Below are 6,998 nucleotides of genomic sequence, written 5' to 3' on the forward strand. Positions count from 1 at the left end.
CCTCCTCTCTTCCTCCTTCTCCTCCCCCTCCTCTTCCTCCTCCTCTTCCCCCTCCTCTTCCTCCTCCTCATCCTCCTCCTCTTCCTCCTCCTCCTCCTCCTCCTCCTCCTCCTCCTCCTCCTCCTCCTCCTCCTCCTCCTCCTCCTCCTCCTCCTCCTCCTCCTCCTCCTCTTCTTCTTCTTCTTCTTCTTCTTCTTCTTCTTCTTCTTCTTCTTCTTTTGCAGCTTTTGGGAACTTTATTTTCTTTCCACCTTTTTCCCCTTTGCTCAGGCCTACTCGCTGGTCTGAGCTGTGGGAGCTGCTGACCAGTCCTCAGTAACTGTCTGCGCACTCCAGTCTTCCGTGGGGAACTGCTGGATGGGCACAGAGGGTACCTGCACACCCTCAGACCAGTCGGCCACCTCAGGCTGAGCAGCAGTGAACTCGGGAGCTGGCGCGGTCCATTCACCCTGGAATTCCTCCTTGGTCACAGCCTTCTCAGCAGCAGCCTGTTCCTTCTTCTCAATCTCCTCTGGGTCTCTGTAGAAGTAAAGATTAGGCATAACCTCCCATGGGTGCTCACGGGAGATAGTACCTCGCACGCGGAGCACTTCCCGGGCCAGCATCCACCACATCAGACCCACTGAATGAGCTCCCTTGTTGTTGCATGAGATGGCAATGTCCACATAGCACAGGGGAGAATCTGTGTTACACAAAGCAATAGTGGGCTCTGTGAGGGGCTGGGGGTCAGCCCTGGGATCAGTCACCACTAGAAGCCGTGGCTCCCTGAAGGCTGCTTGGATCTGGTTAGTGAAGGTCCCAGGTGTGAAGTGGCCAGCAATTGGAGTGGCTCCTGTGGCAGCAGCAAATTTCAGCACAGCTTGGGGACCAGTGTTCCTGGAGGAGATGATGATGATGTCAGCAGGGTTCTCGATGGCAACAATGGCTCGAGCTGCGAGCAACAACTTCTCCCAGGTCCTCTTCAGATTTATGATATAGATAGCATCACTTTTCCTCTTGTAGATGTACTGCTCCATCGGAAAGTCAAGGTTGGTACCCTAAGTGGGTTCATGCAGCAAGGAATTTGAGGACATCCTCCTCCTTCATTTGCAGGAAGTCAAGGGCTCCGGACATTGTGTAAGCTTCCCTTTTAAGTTACGATGGGAACCAAGAACAACACCATTCACCTCCACTTCTTGATCCTCCCTTCACAAAGGTAGAGAGACTACATCTTCCATTCATCTATGCCAGTGCCTCGGTCTTCTCTCCACAGTCTACCACCACGTACCATGCCCCACTGATTTTCCTAAGCCCCAATCAAAGCATTAGTTAGCAAGAAAGGAGGGTGAAATTTCAGTATGTACAGGAATCTATTCGAAGACCCAGAAGTAAACTCACACACCTAAGGACACATCAACAAATGGTTCTGGTCTAATTGGATGTCTGTATGTAGAAGAATGTAGATAGATTCATATTTATCACCCTGCACGAAACTAGTTTCCAAGTATATCAAAGATCTCAACATAAAACTGGGTATACAAAACTGATAGAAGAGAAAGTAGGGGGAGATCTTTGAATACATTGGCACAAAAGACAACTTCCTGAACAGGATACCAACAGTTCAGTCACTATGATCAACATTTGATAAATGGAACCTCATGAAACTGAAAAGCTTCTGTAAGGCAAAGAACACCATCAATAGGACAAAACAACAGCCTACAGAATGGGAAAAGATCTTCACAAACCCTATATCCAAGAGAGGACTGACATCCAAAATATATAACTACCTCAGGACCACGCCTGGGCATATAGCCAAAAGATGATCCACCATACCTCAGTGACATTTGTTCAATATGTTCATAGCAACTTTATTTCTAATAGCCAGAAACTGAAAACAACCTAAATGATTCTCAGCTGAAGAATGTATAGAGAAAATATGGGACATCTACACAATGTAATATTACTCAGCTAATAAAGGCAATGACACTCTGAAATTTGCAGGTAAATGGGTGGAACTAGAAAATATCAACCCGAGTGAGGTAAATCAAACCCAGAAAGACAAACATGGTATATACTCACTTCTGTGTGGAAAGGAACTGTAAAGTACAGGATAACCGTGCTACAATCCCGAAAATGCTAACTAACAAAGAGAGCCCAAGGGAGAATGCTATGCTAGAATCTTACTCAGAAGCAGAAATAAAATCTACATCTGGAGTGTATAGAGGGAGTTACCTGGGTGGGAGGTGGGGTGGGAAGGGAACAGGTGGGGATTCAAGTTTGGGGAGAATGAAAGGAGAGAGAGCTGGGAAAGAAAACTAGGATCTGTGCAGAGAGGGGAGTACATCTCTGGGAAGTGCTAGAAACCTAGGAGAGTGAGAGCTCCCAGGAATCTATGACAGTTACCCTAGCTAAGACTCCTAGCAATAGGCGATATGGAACCTGAAACCGTCATCTCCTGAAACTAGGCAATACTTCCAATGGAGGGATAGGGACACCAACCCAGCCACAAAACTTTTGACCCACAATTTCTTCTCCCTACAAAATGTGCAGGGGTAAAGATGGAAAAGAAATGAATGGAATGGCCAATCAATGACTGGTCCACCTTGAGACACATGCCATGAGAGAGAACCTACCCCTGACACTATTGATAAAATTCTGCTATACTTTCAGAATCAGTTAACCTGGGCTCATAGGGGCTCAAAGAGACTGAACAACCAACCAGAGAGTTTGCATGGAATAGCCATAGGCTCCCTACATATGTGTAATATACATTTATCTTGATGTTCATTGGGGTTCTCTAACAACAGGAATAGGGTTTATCTCTGACTCTGCTGCCTGCCTTTGGATACATTTTCCCTAAGGGTCTGTCTGCCTTTCCCACTTTCAACAATAGAAGTTGCTTCATGTTCTACTGCAATTTGATTTGCCAAGGAAGGTTGATATCCATGGAAGCTCCTGCTTCCCTGAAGAGAATGAAGGAAGTTGGGCAAGGTGGGGTGAGAGGAAAAGAATGTGAAGAGAAAAGGGAGGGGAAGCTGAAATTCAGATATAAAATAAATACATTAATTAGTTAATAGAAAAATATTGAAGGAAATACAAGGAGATGGCTTAATGAGGAAAATTCCTGCTGCATACATATGGATACTTGAGATCGCAGCACTTGCATATAAGGTAGGTGCTGTTGGGGGAAGGGAGGAGATAAGAGCATCACAGGACGTCATTGACCAGCTGGTCTACCCACAGTGGCAACCTCCCACTTCCATAACAGAATCTTCTCTCAATAAATAAATAAACGAACAAGTAATGTGAAAAACTGATTGATGAAGACCTCCCACTGTCAATCTCCTGCCTGCGTATGCATTTGCAAAGACAAGCACATGCCTATAAACTATATTAGAGAGAAGGGGGATGGAGAGAAGAAGGAGGAGGAGAAGGAGAGGAGGAGGAGGAGGAGGAAGAGGAGGAAGAAGAGGAAGAGGAGGAGGAGGAAGAGGAGGAGAAAGAGATCAGCCAGGCTAAGGGAGCCTCTATTGAAGTTAACATACATGCCCCGTGGATGTATGCTAGGAATCATATCTGAACTTGTAGAAAGCAATCTGCATCTATTCATTCAATTCAGGCATCTCTACTGTGATAACTCTCCTGCTATGTTCTGTTGATATGAATATGCATTAGGCGTAGACCCTGTCTTCAAGAAGCTGGATATTCCGTCAGCAGACTCGAGCCTCACAAAAGACATTCAACACTTGTGCCAAAATGCAACTGTGTGGTCTATATAAACATTATAACTTTTGATTATACTTAGAATCTCCAAGTGTGTGACATGTGGCACAAAATAAATATAAAATGCAAAGTTGCAAATGTGAAGCTTATTATGTGATGAGAACTCAACTCTATCATGTAAAACAGTATGGCACAATAACTTTGTGGGTATATTCTAAGAGGAAGACATTATGAACTGGAAAGTCTCTTCGGGACAGTTGAGATGCAGTATATCAGAGTTATCTACCTGAACAAAGCTGAACAATGGGATTTCTTTAAGAATCATACTCACCTAAATCAATGGTATAGGCAAACTAGTTAACACGCTACAAAAAAAATGTAAAGAAAATCATCTTGTAATTGACTTTAACTCTTTATTTTAATATCATAAGAGAAATAGGAAAGAGAAAAAGAAAAAATTTTTAAAGATATCTGAATCCCGCTTTCATAGACCATGCATGGTAAAGGATCCCAGGAGTCAATGAGCTGAAATTTTAAGAGGGAAATTCTCCCTACGCTTGACAATTTTCAGACAAGTAGAAAACAAGCAAGATGAGTGGCCAAAGACACTGGACACTCCTGGTGGAAATGTCTCAAAAAATGAGAAATTGGGGAGATATAATATACTGTAGCAGAAGGAGGAGTGAATGTGAGATATAACTCAAAGAGGAAGAGAGACCTAAGGAAGGGAAGCCCATTCTTGTCATATAGATCTTTTTTAGAGACACGGCCGTCATGTTGAAATAAATGAACCAATGCAAGACAGCCCCTTTGGTTTGAAGGATGCTTGACAGGGACAAAAAGCACAGGAAATATGGGAGAGTAGTGCATCCAGAGTGACATGCACAGGGAGACCGCAGGCAGGCAGGCTACATTAAAGAACATGATCCTACATGCCCATTAGGTCTGGTTTTCAAATTTTCCTGGGTTGGGACAATAGCATTGCACTTGGTAGCTGCAGTTGCACTCAGTGTGCTTATCCCACAGGAGGTGGAATGGGGCAGAGACTGAAGCAGAGGCAGGCTCCAAACTCAAGACTTCTACTTGTGCACTCAGAGACTTTGGCCAGCTTATTCAAGGTCTAGAAGTGATGTCTGTCTCATCTCTAAATGACAGGCCTTTGCATTTAGGCTCTAACACAACTTTATTTGCTTAATGTTTTTCTTAGCCTACTTAGCACATGCTCCCTATTTGATAATTGTTATCCTGATCCACTCTTCTTTTATATTTCACTTTGTAAAAATATTCAGCCCCTGGAGTTTCCACAGCAATCAGGGAAAGAGCAGCAAATCAGTTCAATGTCTCTTTTGGGACCACACCGTTCTTTGGTATCTGACAAATGGTATGGTCCCATGCCCATAAAACCGAGCACATGCATGCAAAATTATGCAATCTTGCAGATCTCCTTGAAGCTCCAGCAAAGCTTTCTAGTCTAAGAAATGATATTTAATGTATAAATGTACATTTTCAGTGTTTGCCCTAACTCTAACATAACAGAATATTTGTTTCAAACCATTTGTCCATTCTCAAGAAAAATCACTTTTTGGAGCTTTGGTTTCAGGTCATGTGGCCTGAGTAAGTGTGGCAACATGACTACTTTCCAGAAGGTATGTGGTCCTGGGTAGACTTGGAGGACAATCTCAGTGTAGTTATCTTTTATGGGGATTTCCAGAAAGGTTTTGCTTAAACATCTCATAAAGTTTTGATCCTTTCCCTTTATTCAGAAAAACACCTACCATAAGTTTCAGCAAACTTTATGTGGTCTGTTTCCCAACATAACTAGGTGTCAAGTGAAGAGATGCTTTCTCCAGATGGTAATCAAGTTTTCCAAACTCTAGAACCAAGAACCTTCTAGACAGGCAGACATTTTAATGAGCTTCAAACACCTAAAGCTTATGTGTAAAAGTTTGAATTACCCCATTCCTTGTCAATTGTCAAAGTAGCCCAGGAAATCAGAGGAAAGCAAATGCTGGAAGAACGATTGAAAAAAGAAAAGTGTTTCTATTTTATATATTCTTGTATCTGTGTGTTTATGTATGGTTGCATATGTATGTGATGTTCATGTGTGTGTGTGTTGTGAGTGTGGTTGATGTGTTGTGTCGTACATAGATGTGGATTTTGTGTGTATGTGATATGAATGTATGTGTGTGTGTGTAGTGTGGTATGGTGACTGTGTGTAGTGTGTGTGTGTTTGTGGTGTATATGTATATAATATGCATATATGATGTGTGTGTAGTATATGATCTACACATATGTAAGTAGGTTGTGATACACTTCATATTTTGTTTTTCAAGAAGTTATTAAAACCTAATCTTAACAACTACTATTAATTATTCATGGAAATTGCTGTCAATGGTTATGTTATTTAATTCTTCACATGGTTAAATATTTTCTACATGCTAGTGATAAAAAATAATGGATAGAATCAAGCATGGTATGATGGCATACCTGTAAACCCAGCACTTGAGAGGCAGAGGCTGGTACATCTCTGAGTTCTAGGCCAGACTGGTTTACAGACTGAGTTCCAGGATAGCCAGGCAACACAGAGAAACCCTGTTTTCAGAAAGAAAGAAAGAAAGAAAGAAAGAAAGAAAGAAAGAAAGAAAGAAAGAGAGAAAGAGAGAGAAAGAAAGAACGAATGAAAGAGAGAGAAAAGAGAAAGAAAGAAAGAGAGGAAGAAAGAAGAGAGGAATGGAGAGAGGGAAGGAGGGCGGGAGAGAAGGAAGGAGGGAAAAGAAGAGAGGAATAATTTTTGCTTTTAAGTAATGAAGACAGCAAAGTTGAATAACATTTTTCTTTTCAGGAAATAAATTATATTCACTTTTAATAATTGTTGGAACTTAGAGTCTATATTGTTACACATTGGGGACTAATAATGTTATTGATGCCTCAAGCTTAAAATATGTATTTTAATGTGTATAATTTTAGAAACAATTAAGTATTTTCTGCAAGCATACATATTGTATATGTTCAGTTACATAAAACAAGGAGTTTAACTGAGATTTTCATGTAATTAACTTAATTAGACTAGCAGTCTGTGAAGAAGTTGAAATATGAGTCCAAAAATGTGAAAAGAATATGAAGTAATTGAATTTACTTAATGCCAAGTGTCTATTATGTAGTGCTAGCAAGTTTCAAGGTATTGTAGAATTTAGATCCTGTTGGATTAATTTACAGTGTGATATAATCATTTATACAAAAATTTGCCAGAATGATACTTTTTAAAAATATTTGAAAGTATGATAAAGTTTAAAATG

The 6,998-nt window shown here is 41.2% G+C and overlaps 1 pseudogene; it reads right to left on the bottom strand.

The window, feature by feature from the left end:
• Positions 1-272: 272 nt before the first annotated feature.
• On the bottom strand, positions 273-1,113 carry LOC117709441 (small ribosomal subunit protein uS2 pseudogene; annotated as a pseudogene).
• Positions 1,114-6,998: the final 5,885 nt, after the last annotated feature.

This window comes from Arvicanthis niloticus, chromosome 1 (assembly GCF_011762505.2).
Source record: "Arvicanthis niloticus isolate mArvNil1 chromosome 1, mArvNil1.pat.X, whole genome shotgun sequence".
NCBI lineage: Eukaryota > Metazoa > Chordata > Mammalia > Rodentia > Muridae > Arvicanthis > Arvicanthis niloticus.